The sequence below is a fragment of the Cygnus olor genome, chromosome 6, assembly GCF_009769625.2.
Source record: "Cygnus olor isolate bCygOlo1 chromosome 6, bCygOlo1.pri.v2, whole genome shotgun sequence".
In the NCBI taxonomy this organism is placed as follows: Eukaryota; Metazoa; Chordata; class Aves; order Anseriformes; family Anatidae; genus Cygnus; species Cygnus olor.
In genome coordinates, this window is record NC_049174.1 from 9,033,357 (window position 1) to 9,050,619 (window position 17,263).

Genomic DNA, 17,263 nt, shown 5'->3' on the forward strand with positions numbered 1-17,263 from the left:
AGGTGGTAGCAATGAGTTATAAAGTACTGCATGGACAACAGGCATGGTAACTTCCGGGAGCGTACCCCTCTGCCACATCCCTTAAGCATACTTTTAGCAGAGACCAGTGCTGAAGCAGAGCAAATCTAAAGACCCTTTCCATGCTCCACAGCATCTCATAGTATCCCACCCATTAGGCCTTTATCACAGCACATTATAAACGCATTTTTTTCCTCAAACTGAATGGAAACCTGAGGAAATCAAAGGAAAAAAAAATATTCACTCCTATTCTTGAAGTGATTCCAAATTGTTCTGTGCATTTGCAACTGGGGACAAATGTTTGCCACTATTGTGGGGGGTGTTTTGTTTTTGTTGTTGTTTTGTTTTCCTCTCCGCATGACTAAGTATGATCTGATCTTAGAGATGGGTTCAAACTGAGCTTCCTTCTCCCTTGCTGCCAGTCTCTGAAGAACCTGTTACACCCAGGTGTGCTGTGTGTCAGAAAGAAGAAAAAAAGAAGCAAGACGTGGCTGGTTGTCACCACAGACAACCTGTGTGATCCTCAGCGGGACCGCAGGGAGATGGAGGAGTGAAGCCCTCTCTTCACAGCACCTCCTGCTGGCAGCCCAGCCATTGTGCTGGGGCATAGAAGCCCTTGGAGGTATTTGGCTAAGCCTCGCTGGCCCTATGCAGGCCCTGCTCCTGGGGGAGCTGGCTTCAGCTTGCCCTTTAGGCTAGAAGATGAAGCCAGCAGCAGCAGCAGATGCCATGATCTCATTCCCAAATGCTTTTCCACATGCCTGAGATGGGTTTAGCAGGTAAGTGAGAGCTGGCAACTGCCGCGGTTTGCAAAACAAAAAGACGCCTCTGCTCAGTTTAGCTGCTTCTAGCTCCTTTGGCTCGGAGCTCCCGGGGGGCTTAGCAAGCGATGCCGGTATCTCTGTGACCTCCTTCTGGCTTTAAAGCCACCCTGGGAGTTGTTAATGTTGGCTTTGCTACCTAAGCATGGGGTAATGCTAGCCAGAAGGGTCAAGGCATTGAAAACATTATGGGGAGCTGTCACGGCCCCTGAGGTCCAGAGGCCACTGACTCTCCTCTGTGTGTGGGATGACACAGGAGCATCTGAGAGAGTCAAATAGCCATGTTTTTGGGGTTTTCCTCTGCTGCTGTCTCACAGGTCTCTTGGCAGAGGTACTGAGCCACTTGAGTAGAGATTGTGACCCAGCTGTCCCCTGTAAGAGGTGCACGTGTGGCCAGCAGTCAACAAAGACCCAACCTCTGGTTACGAGCCCTTGAATGCAAGTCCTGGGAGCTGCACCAGTGGCCTTTCGGAGCTGCTGTCTCCTCCTCTTCCTCCTCCCCTTACACCCCCTCTTTGCCTTGGGCTGTGGACCAGTATTTAATACTGTAAGTATTTAATGCAACCCACAGGAGGCTTTGTCCCGGCCACAGGCTCTGCATCAGCCTGTGCATGATGCCAGGGGTCAACCGAAATGGCGGTGGTTGGGCCCAATGCGTGCTACCACACGGTTCACTCTGGTGAGAGCAGATCCCGTGTTTCCCAGTCAGCAGGGCATGAAAAGCACATTCTCACCCATCGCCTCGTGCCTAACGTGACCTCCCAGTAGCGTGTGTGGGACATGAGGAGGCTTGCAGAGCGTCCCAGGTGGCGTTCAGTGCTTGATGCAGGCACGAATGCTGCCGTCCCTGGCGGGCGGCATTCATCCAGCCAGCTGCATCCCGCTGCAATCCTCCCGAGCTGCGTGTTACAGGACTGGGGGGTCAGCTAGTGTTTGGCTGGGAAGAACCTGTCCCTCCCATTCATCATCACTCTGGAAAAAATGTGTTTTGCTTCCTGAAGCGGTATTTTGCTGCTCCCTGGGGAGAGCTGAACGTGAAGGGCTGTCAGCAAGCATGAGTGCTGATACTACCCTCCTCTTCCTCCTGTGGAGGAAAGTGGTCAAGGGCTTGGATGCCGAGGAGGTGAGGATAGGATGTATCTTCCCATTCTGGCTCGGTGTGTGGCTGGGGAGGGAAGTCCCTGCTCCCACCGTGCCCAACCCAGCTGCCAAACGTCACGGCCCCAGCCCACCTTTGTGAGGAAGGCCGCACTTCTCCAAGCTTGCCCTGCTTGTAGCCGAGCACAGCTGAATGCACGTGAGCCACTGCTGGGCTGATCCCACAGCTGTTTCTAATAATGTCCTCTTAGGGAGCCCGCTTCTAGGTGACTCTTGTGCAAGCATGCACGCTCAGCCCGAGGTACAGCTGTTCAGAAGGTGCTGGCCCTGTTCACTGCTGCCTTCCCTGTGGCCAAAGAGGCAAAGCGGACAAAAGACTCGCAGTTCAATCTACAGCAGCTAATAGGTAAGACCTTGTGTTTCCTCGTGTGCTACTGCAGTATGTAAGTGCAAATGAAGAAACAAGTCATGAAATCCTTGTTAAGAATTTCATTCAGTAGAAAATCCTTTCTGGGAACCTCGCCCCATGCAGCATTTCTAGGCTTGACCCTTGGTTTAGGAGCAGCAAAAAACAGGGAGATCATGTTGAGTCTCTTTCTTTATCACAGATTTCCATGATTAACCTGCTCAGTTCTTCTTCCCCTGTAAAATATGAGGAATAACAAAAGCTTTGCCCTCCCGCAGAGACTGTAGGGGTCTCTGCCAGTAGATGCTACTGGTAATGACAGGCTGTGAGGTACCTGCAGTGATCAGCTGCTGGTGACAGATCTCTGCCCAAGGAGCTTATTCCAGCACAGTCCTAGAGGATCCAGGGATGGCACTGACCTGGGAAGCAGGGAAAAACTCTCTGCCATGCCTGTGGGACCTTTAGACCTGGCACCAGGGGCATCTGGCAAAATTACCGTGAGGTTTGGCTAGCAAAATCATAGCAGCTCCTACCTGAGAAGGTAAAAGAGTTTCAGAGTGAAAGAGGTTGGATTAAAAACAGCCACTTAGTTCTGCCACCAGTGCAACATGGATTTGACACAGGGCTTTTCTTAAGCCCCTTAAGAGGTGTAGCTTATACACTTTCTTCTTCCCCATCAGCTCTGATGAGGATGTCATCAAGGACTAGAATGTGAATCAACAAACTATTAATATCCCTCCAAAATTGACTTTTCAAGCTTCAGTGAGACTAGAAATGCAAATGAAAATACCGTGCAAATTGCAGGATGTGAGGCTTAAAATACTGTATCGCTGAACAGTGTTCCTATTGTGAGTGCAACCAAGAAACAACAAGGAACTCATCTCATGACAATTAGCTGTGTGGGTGTTCTTGTTCTTAAACACAGATTTCCATATGCAAGAGATGTGGGCAGTTCCCACTGCATTTATTTTTGCGGTTGAGTTTATGTACAAACAAACCAAATTCCAGCTATGTTATTTCATGGTGATAAAAGAGTGGGATTCCATAATACATGTCTCCTTAAAACTAGGTTTAGTGATTAAAACTTTGAGGGGCAAGTTCTGAAGAGATGTAAATAGAAATTAATGGGATTTTCCCTGACTCTGGCTTTCTGTGTGTTGATTTATCTGCAGCAATTCCAGTAGAGCTGTGCCTGCTTCTAGAGTATCTCATTGCTGACTCTTTTTCTTTCAGCTTCTTTAAAGAAATGTCCTGTGTACCCACAGGAGAATGAGGAGAAGGACCTCCTGTTTGTGGAGAGCTAACATGTCATAGCATCCTTTCCCCTGTTGTATGGAGCGGGGAAATGTGCAAAGAAAAGCAAAAAAAAAAAAAAAAAAAGCTTGAGGACAGGCTCTGAATCATGTTCTCTGTGTCTAATGATCTCATTCAGTCTTGTGAGATGTTCAAGGGCATGTCTGAGTGAGGGAAGCTAGAAGAACATCTATTCTCCTGGAAGAAGTGGTGTAGCAGCCCCTGCCTTGCCAGCACACCCATGTGCCCCTTGGGACAGCGGTGGCTGGCAGCGTTTGCTCTGTTTCTCTCTTTTGGGAGACAGAAAAACAAGCTCCAAACAGGAGGTTTCTCTCCTGAGGATACAGGGAGCTTTCTACAGGGCACGTCTACCAGGAGCCAGGCCTCTTAGTGTTTGTGAAAGTAAGGATTTTTGTGAGAGGGAAACAATATAAGCTCTCCTTTTCCGTCATGCTTTTCATGCATTGGGGTAAGATGTGTGAAGTGAGAAGTATTATTGTAAATTATTGTTCTTGGCTGATTCTCCTGTTCTGTTTCCAGCATGTAGCTCTCGATTTGTATTTTTCTCCTGTATCTATGCTACGCAGATGACGTTATTTCAGATTAAATGAGAATAGAAGGAAAAATTTAGTTGGCAGAGTAGGAAATCGCACGTCTCCCCCTCAATGCCAGGCAGGCCTTAGTGAGCTTTTGGAGTAAGTTTCTTCATGGTCATCAAGGATGAAACTGGCTTCCAGCAATACCCACTCATAACATTATTCCAAAGATGAATAGATTGTGCTGTGACTAATTCTAGGAACAGATGTAGTGGGGAAAGATGGCTGAAGAGCTGCTCAGGAACACCTCTGCCTTCTCCAACATTTGTGCAGTGGGTATATATAGGATTCATGGGCATTGCTCAAAGGCACAGAGCATCTCCCCAGTAAGCCACCTGGACTTTCCAGCTGCATATCCTCTTTCCCAGCAGCTTTCTCCAAAAAAAGAGAGACCTGAGGTAGGTGACTGTGTTTGAGGAATCTTCTCCAGAGCACAAAGACAAGGCAGAGGGATACATGGGGAGGAAGGAGAGTCTTGGGTGTGCTAAGCCTCGAAGGGGGAACCCAAGGATTCAGGGTGGGAAAATAAATATCACAAGAGGCTGCTGGTAAGCCTGCTTCCCCAGAGGAGCTTCCTGCCTCTCTGAACACAGAGGATGCTTCTCCACTCTGACTCTCTCTACCAATTTCTCCAGCTCATCTGCTTTCCTAAATCCACCCTCTGCATACTCCTGATCCTGTCCTCCCTGGCTCTGACTCCTCCTGCTTGTGGCTCATGGAAAGGACCTGTTCTTGTTGTCTCCTTTCCATTCACAGCGTCAGTGCCCAAGAAAGGGCAATTTCAAACGAGTTCAAGGGGAGAAGAGGTTGCCATTAAGACTTCTTTGCCTTAAAGATGTCCAACTGTCCTGCCAGGCAGAAGCAATCTTCCCTCTGTCATGAAGGCTTAAGAAAAAACAAGATGCAGGAGTGAGAAACTTAAGGCTCTTCCCCTACTTTCAAAACTAAAATTAAGCCAAGTGATACATATTTTCCACTGTATTTTTTTTAGCTGATCTTTTTCTCATAGCTCTTTTTCCTGAAGCGATTCCATTTCTCGAGGTCATCCTAAGGCTGCGGATCCTCGTGGTATCGCTCCTCCAGCAGCCTCCCTGGCCCGGTGGCCTCCATCTGAAAATTGTTAGGGAGAGCAAGAAGCAGCGATAGCTTGTCCCTGTGCCAAGCTGTGCTTTCCTCATTATTGCCAGCATCTCCAGCTATCCCCTTCTGTGCTTCGGGGCGTGCAGACTCGCATCTTGCTGCTGCTTCTCGGTTGAAGGCAAAGGCGTTGGAGGTTTGACCTCGTGTTCCAAGGTCCACAAGTTCTCTGAAACTGAAACTGCACTTGATGTCTCAGGGATGGTAGAAGTTGGGTGTGTAGTTTGTCCAGCTAGTTGGGGGGGTTGGAACTGCCTCTTGTAAGTGGCAGCTTCCATGCAGGGTGCCAGAAGTTGGTGTGACCAGGCACCTTAAAGGTCTATGGGTTAAATCCTTCATTGCAGAGAGACCAGTGTTGGGGCTGGACCACTTACTTTTACTGATTCGGGTTCATTTTTGTTCCTGAATGACCCTTTTCTCACTTGTTTTCTTCTCCCTTGTTCTCTAAATCAAGTGAGTCCAAAACAAAGACTAAAACACCAGGACTGCAGCCGGGATGGAAGCTGAGAGCCTGGGTCTGGTTGGAATGGGAGAAATCAGTTGGCCTTTGTACTCCCGAGATAAGTAGAAGAAGGAGATAGGAGTTTGTGGGTACTACATGGCTGAAGTTTGTAAGTTCACCAGTGTTATCTGCTCAGAGGAAAAGCAAATATTTGATTAATCACACTGGATGGAAACTTTTCAAGGGGGAAAATCTTGTGCACAGTCCTGAATTCGTGCTGTCATAATTCAGATGTGGTCAGGGTTTGTCTCTTGGGCTTGAATCAGTCTACGAAGGGTCTATTCAGCAGGATGTGAAATCTCTCCAATAGACAAGAGGTAAGAAGTTCAGCATTAAAAAAAGAAAACAAACCCCTGCTTTCCCCAAAGGAGAAGCCCACAGCTTTTGTTTCCACAGAGGTCTTCCACACGTAGGTAGGCATCGATGTGTAAATGTGTTGGGGGAGGAGGGAGGAGGATAGGGAAGTTCATAGGGCAAATCCAGCTTGGAGTGGATTTCTCCAGAGTGGGAGAACCATTTTGAAAGATACACGGAACCACAGAGCAAGAGAATTTTCTCATGCTTTGTTTGGGGTTTTTGCTGCCAGAAAACAAGAAAAGGCTGCTCCTTACATTTTATTTCCTAAAGCCATTTCTGTAATGCTTACTTCAATAGAAAGTAAGCATGCAAGTGTAAAGGAAGTCAATAAAAGCCCAGCCTGATTATTGTTATTTACCAAAGGCAAGGACATCTCTGGTGGCTCAGAGCACAAGTTCATCTTTCCGAGCATCGCTCCTGTATGAGTGACTGACATCAGATGCAGACGGGAAGAACGTGCAATGGAGGGAGAAGCATCGACGGACCTACCCACCCAACATCCACCAGCCCAGCCAGAGGCTCTATCTACGTCTTTGGGTCAGTTTACTCTCTTGTGTATTCCAAGTTGACTACCAGATAGCAAATTTCAGTATGTTCCTTTTCTACTTAACAGCATTTTGCATACCAGAAATTCTTTCAACAGTCTCCTAGTGTAAGGTTAAATATATTTAGACATTACCAACTCTGACACAAGTTCATTGTCCATTTATTTTCTCCACAAGTTACTGGTATGAAATGCATACTTTTACTATTACAGTAGATCTCAGAGGCCAGATTGCTCATTGAGTGGAAATACCTGGATTTAAAACAGAATTATGAGTTGTTCCTTGCTTCTCCCAATAACATACCAGCTGAGAATCAGCTCATGAAACAAACCCACACAAGTGGATGTCAACCTGGATGGAATAAAAAAAAACAACAAGCTCTTTGCACCTATTGGTATGTGATTCTCTGCCTGCCTTCAGCCCCATGGTGAGAATGATGTCTTACCGACCCTAAATGGGAACTGGGAGCAGGGCTCTGACACCAACAGACACTCCCTAAGCCTCAGTAATTCCTGCAAATGAGTCAGAGAAATGGTGAGAGGAGCAGAGCTGGGACAGGGTTGGTTAGTGGCTGTGCCTGGCAAAGCACCACCAAAATCTCCAATGTCCACCAAGAGCGTTAAATTCAAGGTGCAGAGGGGTGGAAGAAGTGTGACACGTGAATTGTGGTCACCTCCCTCCTGGGTAGCTGGAGTTGAGGCCGGGAAGCCTCTCTGTGAAGCGTGGGGATGATCCACGTCCCAGGAATATTGCAGCAAGCGGAGATTGCAAAATATGTCTGGAGAATACATCAGTGCTTGGGATGGATGAGGGGAACTCAGACCTCACCATCTGTGCCCAGCTCCTGCGATTTCCTGAGAACGGCTCCTGAGCTGACTCCAGCCAGGCAAAGAGATGGGCTTCGGACTTCAGGAGTTACCCTATGCAGCCCTCAGGGCATGTGTATCTATTTCAGGTGGTTTTCCATCCAGATTTCCTCCCTGACATATTTTCCATGTCAAGTCTCTCTAGTGCCAGCCTTGGACTCCATCTCCTGTGTGTGACAGCATCTCGCATCTCACCCAGTCCCTCTGCAAAGCTGTGTGCTCTCAGATCTCACCACGGAGAGGTGGCCTGGGTTAGACCAAAGCTGGCAAGGAGCTGGCCCACACGCCGAGGCTGTCATGGCGTCCCTGCCATCATCATTCCCTGGGGAAACGCACCTTTCCTGGGCAGCAGCGGGGCATTTCAGCCTCTGCTCCACCAACGTCAGCCAGATTATAGAAGACTTCTTGTTCCAGCGAGCTTGGTGTGCCAGGTATCTGCACACGAATAACTGCAGGCAGGATTCCTTCTCCAGTATTTGCAATAAGCCTGCTTTCAGGGGTGATTTTCTGCTGAATGTCAGCTCTCTTCTCCTACTGCAGCAGTGCCAGATCAGACTTCTCCGGTCTAAATTTTGAGCAGAAAAGGCTGTTTCTCCCCTAGTCTAGGCATCAGACTGGTGTCTGGCATTTCATAGTGCAGCTGCAGGACATCAACGAGTTAAGCTGTTGCTCTGGTTAAAACCCAAGCAGGAGAAATGCTAAAAGTTTAATTCTGCTCTATCCAGATTCCCCAGTAGGTCTAGTGGCACGAGGCATTGTGCCGTGCAGCCCCACAGTGCTCATCCAGGCTGACGTCTGCCTTATGCTTTGAATTATTTGCAGTAAGTACAAACGTGTGCACTGCATTTTATTGCTTCTTTAATATTTGAATGGCTCTTTTATTTTTAATACTTTCCCTTTCTTTCCCCCCTCTGCCATCCTGGGAGTCAGGCTCTTTTTGGTGTGGCTGTGCTTTCAGGGACTGTGAAGCAGAGAAGTGCTTTATCAAAGCCCTCTGCAGCCCCACTCCTGCAGGGTGGCTTCATCTCTTCCCCTGCCCCAGGCAGAGGCAAGAGTTTTCTCACAAAAAGGAGCATGGATTCAGGCTGAAAAACCCTCCTTTTTCTTGAGTGCACATCCCCTTGCAATTCCAAGAGCAGAGACCAGCAGGATGCAAATTTTTCTCTCTGGCAGTGTCTCCAGCTCTTGCACCTCTTGTGTTATTTTGTGCTTGAGGTCCTTGAGGAGAGACTGAAGAAGTGAAAAAAGCTAATAAAACCCTAGCTGTCATAACTGCGGATTCAAAGCCTGAAAATACAACGCTACTGTCTGGCAAACGGAGACCAGAAGAACCCAAGTATTACTATGTGTTAAGCCACTCGCCTTGCTCCTCAGGGCATGCTTTGTGATCACTGGGAGCGCTTTGCAAATGACAAAAGGGTGGGTGGTACCCCAGCAAGTGCTGGTGTGTGCTTCAGGTGTGTAATCATGTCCTCAGACAGTCTGCCAGCCTGAAAACCGAACGAATTCGTGTAAGCAACAGCAGTGATGGAGTGGCTGAGGAGAGACATCCTCTTTAACTCCTAAACTGTGGATTCATCTGGGCTGAGCCAGTGGGGTTGGCAGGTAGGATGGTTTTTCATTTGTTTCCCAACTCCCTCACATGTCTGCCCTCAACGAGGTTGTGGTGGTGAATCCGAGATGAAGGCGACACACAGACCAAGCATGTACCAGTGGCTGTGTGCGGCTGCGCATGTGAATGGCTGTTGTGGGGATGTTGGATTTTTTTTTTTAATATTCTTTTATTCAAATAAACACTGTGGTCCTATTCTTTGATGGGCTGAAGGAGACATGGGAGCCTCTTTTTCCCAGACCCTTTTTCTGGGAATCTGCGTTCTCTCCTTAGAATGCAGAATAAACAAACTAGAAATTTTGGGTTTTAAAATCAAAATAAATAACTATTGTTCTGCCTTCCCCTCCATGGCCTCCTTCTCTTCCCACCACCTCCCCAGCTGCCTTCCCCTGACCTTAGTGTCCCAATATTTGAGTATCAGAGTGAAATTTGGGGCTCAGATGCTGTGAGGATAACGGGGTTTAGTACTTAATGTGCTGCAGGGGTCTAAGCAGGCTTTCCAGGGGCTGCTGGGGAAGAATGGAGATAGAAATCCTCCGTTTTACACTTTTTACTCTCCCTGTGAAAGCTTCCTCTTGGCAGCACATCGCATCAGTGGCTATTTTTACAGTCCCTGCTCTTCTGGGGCCTCAGAGGCTGGGACAGGATCTGTATTCCCAAATTGCTGTGACCGGTAGCTAAAATGGGAGGAGCAGGATGTGAGGGCATCTGGCATGGCAGGGAGGGGAAAAGGCCACTTGCACAAGGGAAAAACAATCCTAAACCCAAACCCCTGCCTGCTAGGAGAGGACTAATTTGGAGCAGGCTCTCCTGCTTTCCAGGTGATGCTCGTGTGGTGTTCTGGGGTGTACCAGCCTTTTTGTAGGTACAGTGATGGTGATAAATTGATGTGAAAGCCAGTGATAGCTTTTCACCAAATGTTGAATCTTTATTTATTTTTATTAAGGGAGAGAAAAGCAATAGGGCACTTGACTAACCAAGCCCAGGGAGGTGCTCGTGATCCTGTGGTGCAAGAAATGGTACCTGAGCTCTTATTGCAGCTGTGACGTTGTGCTGTGCCTTCGGGAGGTGCACCACAGCGTCTCTCCTGAGGCATCCGGCAGAGTTTGGGGCTTTTTCTTATCTTGCAAAGGACCATATTGTGCTCCAAGGTAACAGAATGGGCTCTGATCCCCAAACTCCCTTCCACCTGAAGACTCTTTCCATGGTAAGTGATGGCTGCACTTGTTCTACCAAAAAATCATAAAAATGAGAGGCTAAGACCTCTCACCCCCACTGGATGCAAATCAACCTAAGACCTGACTTTAAAAAAATATACATATTTTTATATATATAATCTTAAATAAGTAAATAAATAAAAATCCATAGATGCAGACTCAGCAGGCAGTCTTGGAGAACAAGCAGAGGAAAGTGTTGCTTAACGTGTAACCAAAATCATCCCTGGTGCAATGTAAGCCCATTACTACTTTGACTGTCTACCATGACTGCTGAGGAAGAATTAATCCATTCTTTGTCCTGTATGTAGTTGAAGGGCATAATCATCCATCTTCTAGACTAAACAACCTTCATTCTTTCACTCTTTCCTCATAAATTGTGTCTTCTGGCCTTTCTTAATGTTCCCTCTTGGACTTTCTCCAGTTAACTCACATCTTCGAGAGCTCAGTGCCCAGGACTGCTCTGCGTTCGATGTCGAATCGCAGCCTGCGTTTGTGAATCTGGAGGTCTGGGGTTCCCCAAGGCTCATTTGGGGCAGAGTTAAGTAAATTTGCCTCTTGGAGAATGGAAGTAATAAGAAAGGACATGCCAGGAGGAGGCATCCAAATGCCAGTGGCCTCTCCATCAGTCTGCCATCCTCGTGTTATTAGCACACAATTTCTGCTTCCCAACAGCTTACACCCAATGCGTGTAATCTTTTGAGATCCAGATCTCTTTTATTGCTGATCCCAGGGCCATGACTAAAATCAGTATTGTTTTGTCCAGCTCCTAGTCTTTAAAGGCATTTTCTTCCTTCCTCCCCCCACAACCTTTTCTTTTCCTTTTCCCATTACCAATCCGTACAGTTAATGATCTAAAGTCTGGGTCACAGGCACTTGAGCACAAGCTTTGAGCCTGGCTTTGGTGAGAGCAGCTGAACAGGGGGCTAAACATTTATAGGGTCAGGAGCTCCAGGGGCATTAACATCTGCTCAGGCTCCGTCTTCCCACAGAGCCACGTCCCCTGCCACCAGAGGATGGCTAGGGCTGGCCTGGGACTAAGCAATTGCTAATCTAATAGCTTAGGTTGCTCCACAGCTTTAACGTTCATTTTTAAACATCCTTTTATTTATTTTAGGAGAATCCTACTCACTGAAAGGTAAGTGTTAGCTTTTTTCTTTTTTTTTTTTTTCTTGCTGCAGCATCCTCGTGGTGAGGACAAAGGCCAGCCTTTGTTTATACCGGGAAAAGTGCAGATAGCACTTGTTTACTCGATGTGGATATCCCTACCTGGCAGCTAGGTAAAGTCCCCAAAAAGCAAACAGAGGGGAGCGAGGTGGTGTCGTTAAATAAAAGCAGTACGGCCACGCTGCGCCTCGAGCCGAATGCTTCGCATAGCTGTGCTGTCAGCAAACACAGCGAGCCAGAGGGCAGGCAACCAGTCGCTAGCACGGCTTCTTTCTGAGCTCTTATTTGCTTTCCCATTTGTTATCTTGGACATAAAGAGGTCTGTAAGCCAGGGATTTGGGCAGTTAACCTCAAATAAACCCTAAAAGACCTACTTCACTGAAGTGTAACAGCGTCTGTTGAATTTAATGGAGCTGGGCTAGCTCTCACCAAGGGTGATTTGGACTCTGAAGGCTTTCTGTTTCCTGGAAGCTAATGGCATTTGTTGGTCGTCTCTTTTGCTTTGCATGCAACTTTGATTACTGCCTTTGTCTGCTGGCTTTATGCACGTCTCCTCCGCAAAGTGCGCGTGTACATGTGTGCAAGAGGAGCCGGCAGCAGAGGGATGGACCACTGTTAAGGCAGGCGTTTGCTTCGGCTGTGAAGTCGCCTTTATACACTCAGACAGACAGCAAATATTTGACGAGGAGCAAGAGAATCAGGTATGCTGCTTGACAAAATGGATAGCCCCGAAAGCGGTGCTGTGACTCACCAGCAGATCATTTCATAGCCTCACCCGGCCCTGTGGCTTCAAAACGCTACTTAGGATCAAAGCATCTTCCAAACAGTCGGGGTTGTTTCCTTAAACAAAACCAAATCATGCTTTATAAGGTCAGCGAGCTCCCAAAGAGCCAGTTGGTGGACTGCAGCTGCAGATGGAGCGCTGTGGCATGAAGTGAAACTGCTCGGAGAGGCTGTCAGCAGCTGGCGCTGACGGGGAGAGCCGGGCGTGGGAGCCCATTTCTATTTCTCTTTTCTCCTTTCTACAGGTCGGTGATTCACTTATGGGTGAAGGAAACTCACAGCCACCTGAAGTCCCACTCTCAGCTCTCGGCACGTAGGGTGGCACAGATCATTTCCAGCTCAACTCAACTTCTTGAGGTTTCAGGCTGGAAAATAACCCCCACCATGGGTCGTTGGGAGTCAGGAATTGTATTTAAGCATGGGCTTTGGCCAAGCGAAAAGTTATCCAAATGTGGCTCTTCTTTTGCTCTGTGTAATGACTAGCAATTGAGAGATCATTGAAATAAAATACAAATCCAGCAATTTGGAGGCCCTGGAAGATAAAAAGCCTGACTGCATCTGTCTCGCCTCCTAAAAGCACCAAGCTGTTCACTGTTTGATACAGCATCCAGACGTGGGGCTTCTGATGTGAGCTGAGAGCAGCAAATCAGAGGAATTAAAGCATCCCCCACTCTGAGGGACAGCCTCTGGACAAAGACCAAAGTGGCCCCAGTTCCTATGGGAAAAGCTTGGCCAAGGACAGGCGGGAGCAGAGCAAATTAAATCTCTTTTGAAGCCTTATTTTTAGGATAGGCAGATCCAAGCCACAAGCTGGGAATTCAGGAGGCCATGTGCCATTCCCTGGTGGTCCCTGACGTCTGGCAGGATTTATTTCTGAAGTGCTTCACCTTCCCAAATGCTGATGTCTCTCCTGCTGACTTCAGTACACCAAGCCTGACCACCTCCCTAGGACCTCGGTGCAATCTCACGTAGCTCAGCTAAAGGAGATCATAGGATCATTAAGGTTGGAAAAGACCATCAAGATCGTAGATGTACACATGCAGGGGCTGGCGAGGGGCACGGCCAGACCCTCTCCAACACATACCCTCTATTCTGAGCCTCTGCCAGCTTTCTGCCAGCTGGCTGTGCTCTTGGGGGACCTCTGAGCTCAGACAGAGCACATGAGGTGGAGAGGTTTCTCCATCCCTCCCTGCTGAGCAGGGCAGGATGTTTATGTACTGCTCACCAGAAGGTACCCGCAGCCTGAAAGCCTCTTACTCAGTTCTGCCCGGTAATTGGGATGTCTCCCTGGCGTGCCCAGTATCAGTGGATCCAGCTGAAGCCTGATGTTCCTAAACAAACCCTGCCTTTAAAGCCCGGCTTGCAACATCCTCCCAGAGGTTTCTTGCTTGACGTCATCCTGCTCAGAGCTCCTTTCAAACAGTCCCTTGTTAGCCCGGCACAGGGTGCATCGCTGGACGCCTGTTCCTGCTCCATCAGCGCTCGGGAGCCAAATAGCAAAGGGATTTATGAGACGTGGTGACCAGAGCCCGGAGGAAAACATTGGGTAATTGGAGAAGTGGCCTCCAGGAGCCAGCCAGGCTGTTTATCTCGTCCTCCGCCTCCCCAGGGGAGGCAGCTGCACCGTGTCACCTCCGTTGCCCGAAGCCCTGCCCAGCCTCATTCATAAAATCCCACAAAAGCCTTGTATTTGAGAAAGGAGCCCTGCCCAGCCCGGGCTGGGGCTCGGAGCAGGCAACCTGGCTTATCAGCATGAGTCTGTGCTGGTGGAAAGCACAGCGAGCTCCTTCATTCCTGCGGGCAAGGTCTGCCAACAGGGAGGCAAACACAGCCCCAAATGCATCAGGCCATAAATGCAGGAGGCAAACACCATCTCAAGGAAGAAAGGAGCACGGAAATGGTGCTGGGGAGCAGCAGAGCCCTGATCCAAGCCTGGGAGATAGAGAGGAGGCAGTGATTTTCTGGCATGTGTTTTATTTCAGGGCTGGGGGTCATCCCTGCCCTGCTGGAGGAGCCCCTGGGTGGTGTAAATCAGCCTGCCCGGCCATGCTGGCTCGCCATTCGTGTGGGAAGCGTGGCTGCCACCTGTCTGCCTCGCTAACCGGGTCAGCCCCTACAGGCAGCCACCTTTTTATGGCTGCGGCGTCTGGCTTTCCAACATAATTCTTCCTTTCCCCCGTCCCAGACTCTCTGTTGAGTCTGGCCTCTCGCTCTCTGTAATTGAAATATAAGCATTGCTGTGCATCAGACAGGCACGGGCTTTCTTTCTGTGTTTTTTTTCCCCCCCTTTTTTTTTCCTAATTTCTTTCATGGTGACCCACAGGAGCACGGCTGTAACTTTAAATACCTTCTAGCACCACCAGCTGAAATGAGGTTGGGGAACGGGGAGAATTAAAACATGTTTCAGAGGAGCACGCAGGAGGAATACAAATAGGAAGAGAGAACCTGAAACCAGCATTTTGTAGGGTCTTTTGCAGAGAATAATACCAGCTCAGGAGGGGATAGTGCCTGTAAGGGCAGGAGGAGACAGCTGTGCTATCTCCTTCCCCAGGTCTTACGTGGAGAGATCGACATGCTCCAGGGTGGGCAAACGTAGGCTCCCGGGTGTCTTTCAGCTCTTCCATCACACTATGTTGTCTAAGTGCTCCCCTCCACCTGGCAAGGACTTCTCCTCTCCTTTCAGAGCAGACACGTGGTCCTACAGAAGAGTAAAGCCAAATAAAAGCCTGGACTGAAATGGCAGAAACTGGGTGCACCCCCTGATGTTCTCCAACCACAAGCAGAAAACATCGCATCTGTCTTTTCCTGGGTGGGAAACCATTGAAAAAAGCTACAAGGAGAGCTGTAAATTCAGTCAAACTGAAAAGCTGCTAACTAGGGAAGTACGTGTTTACTGCCCTCCCCTTGTTGGCTGAAGACTCATACCCCAGAGCTGGAGCAGATGCCCTTTGCTCCTCGCTGTCGTGCATCACGTTTCCACCCAGGAAACGGGTCAGCAGCTCCCGCTGCCCTTTCCCGGGCTGAAATCAGCTCTGTGTCTTCAAAGAACACAAATCATTCCCAGGTAGCTGGGGATGGAAGAAACCATACAGATGCCGTGCTCAGGGCCGTGTCCCGAGACACCTGGAGCTGGCGGAGCTGCGGTGATTTATGTGAACCTCCAGCAGGGCACGGACCTCTCCTCTTGTGCTTGGTCATAAGGCTGATCCCACCAAAGCCACTGAGAGGGAAGGAGCACGATGGGGTGGCATCCTGAAAACCTTACTACTCAAGGGTTTGGGTTTTTCTGAGTCCCATTTCTGCTCCCGGAGATTTGGAAGTGCAGGAGCATCTCGAGGATGCTGCCTGCCGTGAGTGATGGTGCTCGGTTTGCCCCAGGGATGCAGCCCAGGTGTGCTGCACTGACATCCCACTAAACCACCATCCCTGGTGGCTGGGAAAGGAATCCAAGCAAAAAACAGTGTTGGGCATGCAGCTAGCAAGAAGATAAACTGCTTCAGTCAGGTGTGCGTACAGCTCTGCCGCAGATAGCCATGCTGACCTCCTCTTTACCCACGGTTTGCTGTTCCCTGCATGTAACCCCACATTTCCGTGGAAGATTGTAGGACAAATGGATGTGTTATGGCCTTGTGCGTGTTAGGAGGTGATTACCCTGCAGGGTAATTCTGATCCTTGTAGCTGCAGCTGGGCAAAGGGAAGCCCACTGTCAAACAGTTCACAACATCAGGATTGCAACATCCCTCTCTGAGCAAGCCTATTTCCACTTTTGCTCCCTTCTTCAAGGCTTCCTTTACCCAATGCCAGCTCACCAAGTGTAGCCAGTCCTTAATGCGACAGAAATGGGGAAAAAATTGCAAATAACATTTCCAAAAAGAGGCTGCAAGCACAGGAATGCAGAGTGGGGTGGTAGTGGACCACTTTTCTCTTCTGGATAACCCTTATTCAGCGCTGAGAAATGTGTTTATTTGTACTTCGAGGCTGCTCAGCCCTCCCAGACTTGAGCCTTGAGTTCTCCCTGCTGAAGCCAGTGCTCTATTTGCATGAAACTTTACACAAGGAAAGAGTTTTGTTGTCTCTAGCAAGTCTTTCTGCGGTGGGTGGGAGTCAGTCCCGGGCCGCCGGTTGTGCCGGCACCGCAGATTTTGCAGTGAAGCTGTAGGCTTGCCTACTGTCAGCTCGCATGGTTTCATGGTTACATCTTGCTCGAAATATTGGAAAATCCTGGTAATCGCTGATGTCAGGTGCTCCTGGTCCCCGTCAGCCCCCTGCCACCCTGTTGACTCCTAAAACCTGCAGGTTTGCAGTAATAAAAACTAGGAAATGGGGAGGTGTGAGGGGTTAGGCTCAAAGGCAGAAAATGTGTCGTGGTGAACGTAACACAAAATAGGTGTAATAAAATGTCAGGAAAGGATTTGAAAATAGGCAATGGGTTGAAAAACAGGCCTCGGTTTTTATAACTGGTAATGTAAACTGTCAGTGCTAAGGAAAATAAAGGCTGGAGTTGGAGGAGACAGCTGCCCTGAGCCTGCAGATGCTCCACAGTAGGAGCGTGAAGCACACATTACTGTTGGACTTCTTGGGAGCTTAAATAGCACATAATGTAAAGAGGAATTAACATTACTAAGCAGTATTTGTGGTTCCAGGAGCAGAAACTGCACCAAGGCTTCCTGCTCGTCTGCTGTCTGTCTAGCAGGGTTTGTGCTGGCTCAGAAACAGGAGGGCTGGATGTGCGCAGCTGGTCCTAGAGCCGTGCAATCTCTTGCAATCAGGCTTTTTAGTGCCCCTGCTGCATGAGGAGTGGGTAATAGTGAGAGGATGCTTCTGTATTTCATCTCTGAAGTGTGTCCA